Source organism: Lygodium microphyllum, chromosome 13 (genome assembly GCF_053477565.2).
Source record: "Lygodium microphyllum isolate KBCC chromosome 13, Lygodium_microphyllum_v1.1.10, whole genome shotgun sequence".
NCBI classification, from domain to species: domain Eukaryota; kingdom Viridiplantae; phylum Streptophyta; class Polypodiopsida; order Schizaeales; family Lygodiaceae; genus Lygodium; species Lygodium microphyllum.
Window position 1 is genome coordinate 76230170 of NC_141147.1, and position 16180 is coordinate 76246349.

Below are 16180 nucleotides of genomic sequence, written 5' to 3' on the forward strand. Positions count from 1 at the left end.
TTAGCAAGAAGGATAGAGCCTCACGATCCACATAAAACTTGATTTGGGTAGATAGAGGTAATGGCAAAACTATCCAATAGGACTTGCATCAACTCTACCCCAACATCTTTTGGTTTAGCAAAAGGAGGATTATTTACATATATGTAATTCTAAGATCAAATGGGACTTGAGGCTAGATTTGGCTTTATGGTCAATTGCAAATATTGTGAAAGAGATTGTGATAAATAATTGGGATTTGCACCTAGATTCAAGAAGTTTGTGTTTACTAAAACGCAATTCCAGTAGTTCTTATTGAGACACAACATAGTTCCTTTCTCAATGAGTTACCTTGTGGCTTGCATAATACATGGGTTGATCCAATTTCAAAGGGCCTTTGTAGCCTAGGACTGCATTGAGTCCTTCTATTGATGTGTTTGTATGCAAATGAAAATCCCTTCATCAACTAGTGATTTGGAGAATTGATGCTTCAACAGGTAAAGTTCTAGAACTAAAAAGCATTATCAAATTCATGATACTATACAGATTCTACTTCTTTTCTTAGAAGCTTATAAAACGAAGAAAATTTAGTTGTAATGATTGCAACCTTTTGTAGTATTTAACATGGCTTAGGAAACCTCTCAATTGATTGAGGTTGGTACGTGGTCACAAGGATACAGTATTGTCAAGCATAATTGAATTTGTCACAAGGATACAATATTGTCAAGCATAATTGAATTTGTTGTGGAGATTCTTAGGTGGATGCACTTTCACCTAAAAACATCCTTAGGAGATGCCAAAGGTCCATTTTCAAAATTGAGAGACACACCATACCTGCAACATCAATTAAAACATAGTTGCCAGTTCTTCTAGCTCCACACAAAAGCTAAATATAGAAATGTCCTCTAGATAGATTTTGCATGTAGGTGGTTCTAGAATGCCACCATCATCACTCACATTGAAAGGTAGCATGATGCACTACACAATCCAAGTAACATAGGTTCGCAGTAGGCATAAGTCTCCGATTTGATTGTGAAGGTTGTTTGAGATTGGTTCACTCTACAACATGCACTTAGTTATAAGCCACCATTGACTCCATCCAATAAGGAACCTAATTCATGTCCACATAGCTATTGAACTTTCCATTTTCCTTCCACACCATGACATTATGAAAAATATATTCAATATTTGCAACTATATAAATGAGGTAATCTTCAAGATGTTTGAGTCACACCTTTGACTTTGAGATTAAGGTCAAATTCTCATTGAATTCTAGGCTATTATTTTTAGCCAGAGGCACAACGAGATAGTTTTATCTTGACGAGAGGAGTAATTGGCATTCATTCTATGTTGGCAATAATAAATTGGCTTGGAATCAAGCTCCAGATCAATGTGATGCTAGCATATAGTTGGCTCAATCCACTTACGATCTTTATAGGACCAAGGAAACACATTTAGATTTTTCTTTTGATACATGATGGAATTCATCAATGAAGTTGTCTCTGTGTTGTCATTGTGTGAGATTGGAAGAAGATGATTGCCATTTTTTGTTGTTTAATAAAAATCCTCACCAGTTCACCTAACTCATCATCCTTATTAGAATTCTCGAAAGACACAATAAGATGTGGCATAAACTATATCATCGATTCCATTAGTGGATGCTTGTTGACATGGCCAATGCTCATAATCCTATTGAGGAAGGATATTGAAAAGAGGGTCATGACTCTTCATTAGATGCTAATATCTCCACTATTGGCTAGTAGGAGCATTTACTAGGCCAAAAGATATACTCACTAGTGCATCATAGGATTGCAACTATGAATTTAGTCCTTATTGTTTTCTCTAGCTCTACTAAGGATCATTGTCCAAGGTCCGAGTGTAGGGATAATGATTTGCTTATGCAACATCATTATTGTTTTACAAATCATAGCTTTTATCATTTGATGCCACTCTGTCATAATTTTGTTGTGTTTCTAAGAAAATAAAATGAATTTCAATACCTAGTTTGTCATGAGTTTGTGGGCCAAAGGTAGCCACTTGAAGGGGGACCATTGTATCCAAAATTCAATTCTCAATGTAAAGAAAATTAAAACTTTTAGAATTGGAAAGGGAATACTCACCCATTTCATTGCTATGTTTTTGCTTTTAACTTCATGGAGTTTGCCTCTCCAAGTATAATGGATTGCTTCTTGTTGAGATGTTGAGCTCCACATGAGCTAGCATTCATTACATGCCTTCGTGATATTGTAAGACTTTACCCCCAGTAGCACGTTAGGTGATCAACATGGAGGATATGCAAATGATTCTACAATTAAACTATACCTATCATGTAGTCCACACTCTTGGTTATGGCACATTCATTGTGCCACCTCCTCTATCCTTAGTAGGTTTACACTTAGTGACCACACATATATATATATGTGTTCTGGTACTTTCATATTAGTCATTTATCATGTTTTAGGCTAAGTTTTTTTGTGTGTGGAAGTATAAGAAACAAGAAGAAGAAGATTTCAGCCCTACTTCTTTGTGTGCTCAAGTCTTCATTGCGTATGTGTGCTCTTACTTGATTCATCTCCCTCTCCTCTTGTTTGTTTGCATGGTACCATAGCAATCCCATAGCTACATGCAGCTTAATTAAAGACTAAGGTAAAGGTGACAGAATATGAAAGAAACCAAGCAAGCATTAGGTAAGAAGCTCTTCTCTCTTGTTTGATTTACCTTGGAATATAGCCATAAGAGGCTCCCAAGGCTTGTAAGGCTGCTGCGATCTTTGATTGCAATGAAACTTGTTGAGCGCGAGTAGCAATGTATAGTAGAGATTGGCCCTTCAAGGCTCTCTTGTAGTGATTTTTGACATTTGAGCTTGTTTTGGCCTCATTTTAGTTCTATAAGTTAGTTGAAAGCAAATTTTGGGTATATCGTAGATTTGATTGTGTTTACCATTTATAGACATAGAGGTTACAGATTTTGAATTTGTAAGGTTCAAAGTATTTGCTACGTCATAGACATAGAGGTCATCTATATACAGATTATAGATTATAGTTATTATTGTGCAGTTAGTGAAAAAGGCTAGGTGTTTTGATTATAGTATAGGTAGTATCAACTTGGTTGTAGATTGCAATTTTTGCAAGGTTGCTTGTCTTGTCAAAATGTTTGACAATTTGAACAAGATTGTTAGTGAGAAAATCTTGATAAGAATAATTATCATGTGTGAAAGTTTAGGATGACAAATTTCTTGAAGGGCAAAGGTGTTTGGAACTACATTGAAGGAGACATGGCAGCAGCATCCAAACTCTCTAAACAAAATGCTACTATAGAACAAATGAAGGTTAAGAAGGATTGGAAGTAGACACAGAGTAAAATGATGCATTGGATAACTATGACTATTGTAGATAGTATGATGGGCTATTTGCAAGAATATGAAATCCTTGCTATTACTTGGAGGAAGTTGGAAATGTTGTTAGAGATAAACACAAAGGCTAAAAGGTTGTAGCTCAAACAAATCAAAGTTGACTCAAGTTAAAAAAGAGAATGTATCCATTGATGACTACACTTAAAGGTTAAGAGCATTGTGGAAGCTCTTGTATCTATCAATGTAGTAGTTGATGATGATGCTGATGTTGTTGTGTGAGTATGTTTAGATGGACTTGGAGGTGAGTATAAGAGATTTATATCATTTATGAATACCGGGGATGATATCCCTAACTTTGTAGATTTGATGTCTATGTTGATGCTTGAGGAGAAGAACCTTGGTTTGGTTTCCTCTTTGTCTTGAAGTAAGAGCAAGTTGACTCTACCAGTAGAGGTAAAGGTTGTGGTTGAGGCCAAGGTGGTGACCATGGTGAAAGTTAGGGTGTATAACAAAATAGGGGAGGACAATCCCAAGGAAGAGGGAGCCAAAGAGGGTAAGTTGCAAGTTTTCATTGATAAGAATAGAATTTTGATGATAATAGAAAATACTAGCATTGTGGTGAGAAAGGCCATATTTCTAGTAGAAATTGAAAAAACATCAAGCAATTATGCTTTCACTAGTAAAAATAATAATGGGAGAAGTAAATAGCTTTTTGTAATGCAATATTTTATGAATACTATGATTGTTGATGGTTTGTCTAAGAATGATGTATGGTATGTAGACTCATGTGCCTCTAATCACATGACTTCTCACAGAGAGTGGTTTAGAGAGATGCATAGTTCAGAGTCTCCACACTATGTGAAAATAGGGGATGAAATAGCCCATCACATTATTCACATCGGAAATGTTCCCTTGAGTATGCATGATGGTAAAATAAAGTACTTGGATGATATGGTGTAGCAAACATAACCAAGAACTTGGTTTTTGTTGGTCAGATGGTGGAACATGGATTGTAGGTTTGATTCACATATGATGGTTGGTATGTAGAGGACCCTTGAAATGGTTGTACGTTGATTGCAAAAGGTAAGCATGCTGATTGTTTACTCTTAATGTAGGCTTGCCTGAAATGGATACTATTACGTTTACACAAGGTTCAGGTATTGTGGCTGATATTGAAATTTGGCATAAGTGGATTGGTTATGTAAATGTGCAATGTTTAAAAAACATGCAGTCAAAATAGATTGTAGAGGGCTTCCCAAAGTTTAGAGTTGATGGGATGCATATATTTTGTACAATATGTCAATTTGGAAAGTAGTTAATGCATGCATTTCCATACGAAAAGCACCTATGCAAGAAGCCACTTGAGTTGATACATTTTTATATGTGGGCTCCTATAAAGATTGTGTCAATGTGTGGTTGCAAGTATTATGTCTCTTTCATTGATGATCATACTCAAAAAGTATGGATTATTTTATGCGTAAGAAAAGTGAGGTATTCACTCACTTTAAAAGCTTTATAACCTTAAAGCTTTGGTTGAGAAAGAGACACAGTCACATTAAAAAACTTGCCCCACTATTGGGCTAAAGTAGTTGCTACTGCTATATACATTATGAATAGGACACCTATGGCTTTTGTACATGGTATGACACTTGAAGAGAAATATGTAGGTAAAAATCCAAATCTATGCCACTTGAAAGTATTTGGATATATTACTTATGTGCATATTCCTAATGATGAGTTGCATAGTAAATTAGGTCACAAAGCGGAAAAATGTATATTTGTGGAATATTATTTTGAGAAAAAGGGATATAGATATAATAACCCTATTACAAATGAGTTGAGAGTTAGCAAGGATGTTGTCTTTGATGAAATGAGTACTTGGTATATCAATCTACAAGATACAATTAGGATTGATATGCATGAGAGTATGTTTATGCAAAAAATAGGCCAACAATCATAGACATTGGTTGGGGGCCACACAAGTCTCCTAGTCATGGGTTTGTTGTTGATAGACCCTGGATTGGTAGATTATGGTCATAGGTCACTCCATCAAGTACATCACAAGTGTTAAGGAAAGGCAAGGTGAAGATTGGTGTTAACCTCTTCTATAAACGTGCAAGCAAGGAGCGTGGTAGAAGAAGGAAAAAGAAAAAACGAAAATTTACAAAGATGTAAGAAAAGTGAAAATAGAAAAATAGCTTAGTGCGTGCAATTTTTGAAATTAGAAAATTACTTTATTATTTTTGTAAAAGAGTGTCGAGTTCACTCCCCTATAAATTGTAATGACGAATCTCACCTAGATTTTTTGGTAAACAAGTGAAAGAATGTAAATGGTATGTAAGTGAGAAAAGGCTAGTCTAGAGGCAAGTACAAAAGGAGGGTGCCCAATAATTGAGGCCATGTATAAAAATTGAAAAATGAATGGATAAGCTTACTTTTGTGATGTGCAATCTTGAGGGTTCTCTTGTTTTTTTATTTACTTCTTGCTTATATGAGAGAGAGAGAGAGAGAGAGAGAGAGAGAGAGAGAGAGAGAGAGAGAGAGAGAGAGAGAGAGAGAGAGAGAGAGAGAGAGAGAGAGAGAGAGAGAGAGAGAGAGAGTGTGTGTGTGTGTGTGTGTGTGTGTGTGAGTGAGGTAGAGTGAGGGACTAATTAGAGAAGCTCTTACTTCTACTTCTTCTTCTTTGTGGAGCTTGTGAAATGATCAAAGAAAAAGAGGTGGAGCTTGCTTGGGGCATGTTGCAAGGATTGTGGAGTCATTGAGAGCCTTCCATGGGTAGACTAAGACTAGAAGGTAAATTGATGAGTTTGCTACATTTGTTTGAAGATCTTGCAATGGTTATGTAAGAGGTAGCCATAGTTGCGTTGCCGAGAATGCTTGAAACAATAAGCAGCCTGTAAGCTCAACTGTTTAGCTTGCAAGAGTGATGACTTTTTGGTTCCATTACTACCAGGACCAATGGATTTGAGCAACTAGGCATATGCACTCTATAATGAGTGACCAAATATGAGCTTGTACTTTGAAATATTGTACAGATTAGCAGGTGAGTTAAGAGGCAATCGATTCATTCTTGTATGTGTTTGATTGTCATAGATTATAGGTAGATTGTGATATTCATAGGAAGGTAAAAGAGTAAAGATTGAATTTTAGAGGTCTTAAAAAAGAAAAAATCTTTGTAGTCGTCAGATAGGGAGATACAAAGGTAGGAGGTTTGCAAGTTAGGGGCTTGAGAAGAATCGTGGCAGTTCAAAAGCTTGCTGGTTTAGGAATTCACATTGAGCTTTTTGCATTTGGTTTTTTTTTTTGGGTGGTCTTTGTGAACATGTCTATTTGAGTTTGCAAAGGTAGGAGAGGACTTGCAACTTATAGAGGAGAGGGAAGGGAAGCAAAGAGAGGGGGGCTGATTGACTCAAGTCCATCATCATCTATGAAGCTCCACGTACAATATCCATGACTCTAATTGTTTGATCATGGAATCATTAGTGTCTTATTTTGTGGCATTAGTCTCATAATGAAATTAGGGATGTTTGCTGCAACATGACAAGGCGGATGATGGATGTGCCATTAGGCATCCATGATAAGAATCGGATGCGATAATGGGATCCTAGGAAGGAAATTAGATGCTGTCAAGAGTTTTTTTTGAAAGTGAAAACCCCTAGTCAAATTGTAGTTAGGTTTGATTTCTGCTAGCTTAGTTGTCTGCGTGACTGTTTGTTTTGTTGTTTCGTAATCGGATTTCTTGTGTTTGTCTAGCTTAGGATTTGCTTCTGTCATTTTGTTTGATTTGTTGAGTGTGAAACTTAATAGCCTTGGTCGAGCTTGTTATTTTTTTGGACAAGATGAAGCTTGTGTTTGCTAATAGCTACCAAACATTGTGGAACAAGGTTTGTATTCTTATTGAGACTTTTGCACATCACAGGGATAATGAGTTCACGAGCACTTCATGTTGCACTTTTTGATGCACTGCACTCGGGGTTCGTCTCCTGTTCTTATCAAATACTTCCATGCCATGGGTTGGGGTTATGCATGTTTTGCACCATCATTGAGCACTAGCACGGCATGAGGTCCACTGTAGCTATATGCAGTAACTTTTAGATGCACGCGCACATGAGAGAGCACCTATCATTGAGAATGCACATTTCTTGCACGCACGATATTTGGAATGCTCATCACAAAATTAGGAACCTCTGGTTGAGAGTGTAAGGAGGTTGGGTGAGTTTAGAGGGTCATGAAGGATGCTGCCAATTGTGAGATGGGTTGTTCTTATCTGGTCAACATCTTGAGGACCATCATTTTCTTTAGAGATTGTGAGAATTCGGAAGGAGTGGAGTACGCCATATATTTTAGAAGAGCGTTGAGAGGTGAGGATAAGGATTTAATTAATCAAGTAACTATGTTTGCATTTTGCATGACACACTTTTCTCAAATCATGTATGGTTGTGCATGGAGTTCTCTTTCATAGCATATTCCTGCCACCAGGGCACACTGCATTAAAAAAAAAAGGTTCATATCTAGAGAATATTTATTTTGAAGACTCAAGGATCAAAGGAAAAGATCGTACGTTTTACATCGTCAGCGAGTATTTCTTGAAGGAAAAGAGGACATGTGTGGTGAAAGTATGTGCAATTACAAGAACAATAGGCCAAGGAAGGGAATAAGTTGTCCAAGATAAAAGATGGAGAAAAATGATGCGATTTACAAAAATCAATATTTTTCGTAATTCTGCCCACGTAGGCTTTGTCGACCAGATGCATTCCAATTGTTTTGAGTACCGAATGACTATATTCAAAGTTCAAATGACGAAGTTATGATCCAAACAAGTTGCAAACAAGCATAGAGTAGAAAAAAGGAAAATAGTGAAAAGCAATAGAAAAGCAAAAGCCAAAATCTGAAAGCAAAAAGCCTAATGTATGTGAGTGTGGATAGAAAACTATATAAGGAGAGAAGATTGAAGAGTTAGGGGCCTTCCCCCTCTTGTATAATTATATTTTGTGAAAGAAGAGAGAGGAGGGTCGCATGCTAGAGTGAGCTATTGTCATGCAAATTTGAAAGTCGGAGCTTTTGGATGTCAAAGCGCCGAGTGTCGGCTCAAGGTTGTTAAGGTATGAGAATATATTTCACTTGGTTTGTTTTCGAATTATTGGTATTTTTATTGTGTTGTGGTTGTGTGATGCTCTACCCACATACGGGTTTTAAATTATTTTAAGCTATAAGAGGTGTTGTTTATTGTTTTGTTTTTCGTGTGTGGTTCGTGTGCTGTCTTTCAAAATATTTAAATTTTTGTGTTGTGCATTCGATAAAGTCAATTACCCCAATCAGCACTCCTTATCATCTCGTTATTGAGTTGTGAGTCAGGCTTACTCTCGATCACCGCTCGCGTAACAACGCCTCCTCTACCGCATAAGCAAGACATGATTAGGCTTTGAAATCCAGAAGGCAACATGGTGATGGGATGGCAAGTCAAAGGGAATAATTAGATGTCTCCTCAAAATTTCCATAAGCCATTGGGCTATTTGAAAATCGACGGATGGTCATAAATGGGATGTGAGGAAGAAGAAGGAAATCGGATGAGTTGCCATGGTAAAGAATTGGACGACGGCCAGAGATAGGTCACTAAGGCCTAATGCTTCGAAATGACTACTCACAGTCCATAATAAGCCTTTTAGACTTATAGCCTTAAAGTTAAGCTTATAGCCTCAAAATCAACTGTTCATGGTCGTTAAAACATATCATTAAGGCTATTCGCCTTAAATTCGGCCACTTACAATCAATATAATAAGGCTCTAAGGCTTATGGCCTCACAATTGGCTGCTCACAACCCATCTAAGCTATTAAGGAGTAGAAACATTCCAAAAAGCCACTAAGGCTTAGTAAAAAAAAAAAAAAAAAAAAAAAAGCTACTAAGGCTTATCAAAGAAGCAAAAAGAAAAGGCACAAATACCTTAGTGTGGGTAGCTTAGGACAAGCCGTGGTACCACTCCACCTCAATTTTTCTTTGGGTAAATGGCCATTTGGGCCCTTTGGGTTGCAAAGGTTGGTCATCCCTTTGCTAAGGAGGCCACCCGAAGTTTGAAAGGCAACACTGGACCATATGAACATGGGATGGCTGCTTGGTAAAGAACCTTGGTTGCATGAGCCTTTAGCAAAGAAATAACAACCTCGTGAGATGAATTCAAGTCCATGGAGGGCATAGAAGGACATCATCACATTGGCAAAATAAGTAGTGGAAACCTAATTCTTGGACCGTGTATCCCAAGGGAAAATCTTGTTATATCATGCACATGATCTAGATAGAGCCATGCTAGGCCCTATGTTAGGTTACAAACTCTAGGTGTCTTGTAATTCCAGCTAAGGGCACCCCTAGAGGTTTTAACTTCAGAGCAAACTCAAGGGAAATTCTATACCATAACTCTATAAGCCACAACCAATCACCTCTTGGGACATTCTGACCTAATTTGACCAAATCCATCAGCCTTAAATGCAATTTGCCTTGTGACTAGAAGCCAAGAGGCTAGTCTCAATAGGCTCACAAGTTTTAAACTTGAGTTTCTACTTGTCTTGATGAATACATTCAAGACCTACTTGTAAAAATGCCGAGCTATTCAACCAATTTCTTGGAGCCCATATTGACATGACAGGACCCACCAGGTGCCTTACCTCTTGAGTTCAAATTAGAACCGCCTTGTTAAGTGGCCTAATGTGAATCTTGCTCATTGTACACCAATGTAAGGTCTTTGTGGAAGCCTAGATAAGGACAACTTCTTGTCACTCACACCATGAGTGTGGTCAACAAATTAGAGCTTGCCAAGAGGTAGGAGAGTGCCCAAGAGATCAATGTGCAATTACATGATAGGTTGATAGGGTAACCTAGGTTACAAGTCCAATAATCTACAAACTATTGGGTTCATAGGTTAAAGAACAAATGTAATCGCAATTCAATCTTAGTAAGACAAATGCTATAGGATTGGGAACATTAAGGCTATGATATATTGACTTGCCTCACGATGCTCAACCTTCAAAACCCCCGTGAGATAGGTGACAAGATTACCTTAATCATGATGCATTGACACTAGCAATAGTAAAGGGGATGGTTCAAATGAAGTAACAATTTCAAGCCAATAGTAGTCTTGAAGTGCGCTTTTGCAAGGCTACCATACAAATCTACTCAAAAGACTTAAGGTATTGTGTCAAGGGTTCATCGTTGACTCCAACCCACACTTGATGGAAATTGCATTTTTGTTAAAGGTGGCAAGGCAAAGTTGCACTGCAAGTGGGGCAAGAATTTGCATCCTTGATCTAGAAGAGTTGCCTTGCAACACCAATAAGTCCATGAGATTTCATAGCAAAGAAGAGGCCACCACCTTTGAATGTTGTGCAAATTTGTGGCACTAAGAGGAATCAACTTTGACAAGGTATATACTCATCAAATTTACAAATTTGGAAGGTGAGAACACTTTGGGATAGGATCGAATCCTTGCCCTAGAATAGGCATTGAGGTTTACAACAAAGGGAAATAGATTGGCAAATATTGAGTGGATGAGATCTGAGTGGATGCCCTAAAAGATTCTAGGGAAGCGGAATTTGTTTACAAAGTAGTAAGCTTAGATTATGGTAGGATAAAGAGATTGGGATACCAACAAGGCCATGAGTAATTGCAACCACATAATCTTGTGTTTATGAGTTACATGGAACTTGAGATAAATGTGATCAAGGCTCTCAAGGCGCAACACTTTGGCTGAGAGTAGCACTGTAGAAATCTATTCTATGCACTAGAGGGGCCAATCATAGGAGGAATAGCCAAGTGGCATTGCAAAAATCTATTTTATACACTAGAGGGGCCAATCATAGGAAGAATGACCAAAGCCTTGGAAGCAACATTTGCCATATGAGTGCAATCATCATATAACCTAGGAACATGATTGACCAAACTAGCAAGGGTATCACTTGCACCACCTTGAGAGAACCCTAGAGTGCTAGATTGGAAGTGACCTACACATGACAAAGAGAAAAACAACCAAAGATCACTCGGGAAAGTCTTGAGTATAGGCCAAATTACACTCGACCAAACACATTGAATCACTGTTTGAGAAGTTGTGAAGACTTGAATTGAGAGTCAAGGAAAGCAAACTACAGAGCCAATCCTCAAGGGTGTAAAATTAATGTATAAACTAAAAGGGGTTTACAATTCCTAGACATGTCATAAGCTCAAGCACCTCGATGGTGGAAGTCGACATTAATTTTGGAGTGTTGCTTTACACATTTTTTGAGATTTGATGATTGTGTTAAGTTTTGAATAAAAATGCAAATTGCACAAAAATTGATTGAGCATCCCTTACATGAAAATATGGATTGCATCCATTCACTTTGCTTGAGAAAGAATTGAAAGCCTAGTTGTGCACTGTTTACTATTAACTATATTGGGCAAGAAAGGGATTGTCTATTGTTGAAAGAAGTGGTGACACACACATACCTGGTTTAACTCTAAATTCCACAATGGGGAACTTGCAAGTAAATGCCTTCTCAAAAGGATCCGAGATGCACATATTTCATATTGTTGCATTGGAAAACTCCACTAGAAAGGCAATTGTAGGTAGAGGAGTAGGGGTAGCATCCTTAACTATGTAGTATTGCAAGTTGGGGCAACCCACCTATGAAAATTGCACAATTTAATGTTACATTGGCCAATGGAACAAAGCAGACCATTTGGTGTGTTGAAGGATTAGTCTATCAAAATTTTAGATGTCAATTTTTTAATGAACCTTATTGTCATGAAAGGAGTTGACTAAGATAACTTGTTGGGCCAACCTTGGATGAGAAGTGTCCATTGATCAAGGATTGGGGTAATAGTTTGATATTCTTTGGAAATTGCACAAAAGCAGTTAGGGATTGAGATGGACACTTGAAAGACCTCACCCGTCGACCTAGATACCATCTTCACTTGTTGAAGGGCAACATCAAATCCATACCAAACTATGGTCCACTCACAAAATACACCCCTTGCCTTATGATGAGCGAGATTGGATGCATATCCTTCATTGAATTTCCTTTCCCAGACGGCGAGGATGATTACAAGAAAGTAGCCTCTACAATCAAGAAGCAAGCAAAAATAATGAAAGTGATAAACAAACACATGCCATCAGTCCTAATATGCATGATGGCAAGAAGTGTCAAAATAGCTCCTAGCATGACTTATCAAGTACCTGCAAACAAGATAGAGTTGGTTAATATCTTGGACTTTTTGAAAAAGAAACTATGCAGTAATCCTATTGCTAACCTAAGACCACTCAAAGAGCTTTTAGAAGCTCAAAGATGGAAGCGGACCAAGGTGCATGATCTAAACCTCCTCTACAACTAGGCCCTTCTAGAGGAGAACATTGAGTTGGTACAAGACGTGATGATGGATGATGAGCTTTCTAATGAAGGAGACATGGAAAGTACCTACACAAATTGTGAATCAAGGGATGAAGCCTCAACCATGGGACTTGAGACAATCAACTATTATATTGATGGGCATGCAATTGAACAAATCATTGTTGACTCAAAACCTAAAGAAATGCAATTGTTGCTTTATCAATAGAGCAATCAAAATGGATTGTGATGGAATTTGGCTAGAGTACCTAGAAGTACTAGAGTATTAGTAAGTGGGACTTAATCAAGCAAATCCAGTGGACTGTATTTGAAATTGAGACTGCTTCTAAGCTATGACCGCTAGGTGAAACACCCTCGGCTAGTGAAGACTATGACTTTAACTCCAAGTTAGAAGTCATCTTATACAATGACCTAGAAATCCCTTGTTCATTGCTAAAGATTTGATGGACTGAGAGGGATTTACTAGTCCACTTGTAGTGCAAATGATTGAAGGAGAAATGGAAAAACTGTAAAAAGTACTGATGCTGAGAAACAAAAGAAACCTCAAGATCTCCCAAATCACCTTACTAAATTCAAAAATGACAATCTGATGGTGGTGTTGCTTGGGGCTAAACGAGAGGGACAAATAATCAAGCTTATTGAAGGTATGGTGAAAGTCAAAGAGATCAACGTAGCTACTAAGGATGACAAGCCTAGACCTATCTTCATTGGTAATGTCCTTACTAAGGATGAGGCAACTAATCTTGTGCATCTCTTGCAAGAGTTCAAGGATGTGTTCGTTTAGTCACTCTAGGAACTTAAAGGGATAGACCCTAGCATTGTAACCCATAATATTCCCATGGTGCTTGATGCAGTGCTAGTTAAGCAATGCCCTTACGCAATGAATCCAAAACGTGCCAATATAGTTAAGGAGGAAATCAAGAAGCTCTTATAAATTGTGATTTATCTACAAAATCAAGCATACAAATTGGGTTCGCCCATTACCATTGTGTTGAAGAAAGACAAATAAATTAGAGTGTGCATAAATTACAAGAAATTCAATGTAGCCATGGAAAGAGATTACTATCTGTTGCCTTATACCAAGCACACGTTGGAAAGAGTTGTAGGAAAGAAAGCCTATAACTTTCTCGATGGATTCTCAAGATATAAAATCAAGTGCAAGTTCATTCGAATGATAGGCACAAAATAACTTTTGCCACCGAATGGGGCATATTTGCATATATTGTACTGCCCTTGGCCTAACCAACATCGCTACCACTTTCCAACAACTAATGTGCACAATTTTCAAAGATATGCTCTTAAATGATTGGAAGCTTTTGTAGATGATCTCTGTGTACACATCAACTGGGTAACCATATCAAGAAAGTACGAGCAGTTTTTGAACGGTGTAGGCAATATGATGTTTCCTTGGATCCCTTCAAGTTCAAATTCTAGGTGAAACATTGATGCATTCTAGGGCACATGGTGTCTAAGAATAACATTGCAACAAATTTCTTGAAAGTTAGACTCATTGTCAAATTTCCACCACCAATGAACTACAAGGAAGTTTAATGCTTTCTCGACCGTACATGGTATTATGGATAGTTTGTGCTAAACTATGCATTGATTGCTCGACCGCTATATAAGTTATTGATAGTTTTTGAATGGATTGAAGAATGCCAATACACCTATGAAACATTGAAAAAGGTTCTAATCACAACACTAATTTTACGAGCCCTAGATTGGAACATAATCTTCCATGTGCATATTGACACCTCAAAGTCTGCCATGGGAGCAGTGCTATGCCAACTTGGAGAACATGAACTAGATTGCCCAATGAGTTGTAGCTCATAGACACCAATATGAATTATTCCACCACTAAAAGAGGAGTGGTGATGGTGTTTTCCACCATAATTATTTACAAGAGACACCCTTTGCTTTCTTTGTGGACCATCGGGATCTGTTGTATCTCGTTAATAAGCTATGCACTATCGATTGCATAGGTTGATGGTTGCTTCTTCTTCTTGAATTCAACTTCTCTATCATAGTAAAAAAGGGAAAGTAACATTACATGGCTGACCATGTTTCTTGAATACCCAATGGAGAGACAACAGAATAAGGCATCCTAGATGACCTATTGAAATGCATATTTGTTCAAAATGTCTAAAGTAAAAAATCTATTTAAAGCTGATCTCATGCCTCACTATTGATGACAATGTTGAGGTGTTGGAAAATGAAATACCTGATTGGCCAATATAAAAAGATTGACTTCACTGACTCATAATCAAAGAAAAATCCTATAAGCTAATCAGTATAGACAGTTATATCGGTTAGGCCAAGATGGCCTCCTAAGGCATTGTGATTGTGAGCATGAGATGCATGATGTTTTGACTGAAGCACACGCAACAATTGTAAGGGGTCACTTAGATGGAGACTCCGGGGCTAAAAAAATATTGTAGTCTCATCTATGGTGGCCAACTCTATTCTATAATGCTAAAAGGTTTTTCAAGTAGTATGATGAATGCCAATGTACGAAAGTTCTAGTCTAGGAGGGCAAGATGGAGCTAATACTAGTGATCGCATGACAACCATTTGAAAAGTGGGGGATAGACTTTGTAGGGCCTACAAGTCTTGTAACTCAATATTCTTAGAGTAAATACATTATTATTGCTACCATTACCTAACCAAGCGGGTTGAGGCTACCACCATGTGGAAAAACAATTGTAAAAATGACTTCAAAATTCTTATTGGGAGCAGGTGATCTCACGATGTGGGAGACCTCACACTTTGGTTGCCCCATTGAGATTATGAGTGATCAAGGCACACACTTCAGTAATGAGGGAATTTCACACTTGCTATCCACATTCATGATCATACATAAAAAATCCTCCCCATACTATTTGCAAGAAAATGGTCAAGCTGAAACCACAAATAAAATCTTGATTAATGTCTTGACCAAAATAGTTTCTACCTCTTAATGTGATAGGGACAACAAGATGATGGGAGCACTATGAGCTTATTGCATAGCCTACAAGACCATGATTGACCAAATCCCCTTTAAATTGACTCATGGTGCCAATCGATGTCTTTGTTGCTAGCTTGAGAGTGGATGTGGAAGGGCATTAGGAAGGCAAAAAAGCTTGGCCCAACCATTTAACAGAATCAGAACAATTATCAAGGCGAATCATGCTCTTATCTTTGCGAAAAAACATGATGAAAGGTTTGGTTTGACAAGCATGTCAAGCAATAGGATTTTGAAAAGAGCAACCTTGTGTTGATCTACTCCATCAAATGTAATAAGCAAAAAATAAAATTTCGAGGCTAGGTCATTTTCGAGTGCATCCGATTAGTCAAACCAGTAATGTCAAGCTTAAAACATTCAGTAGGGAGGAAGGCACATGTTTCTTCAACAAAAGCCCAATTAAAAAATGTTATTTCATACCTACACATCCAATGGCACTACTGCTTATTGCCATATGAGTGGTGAGAATCACTGAGCTTAAC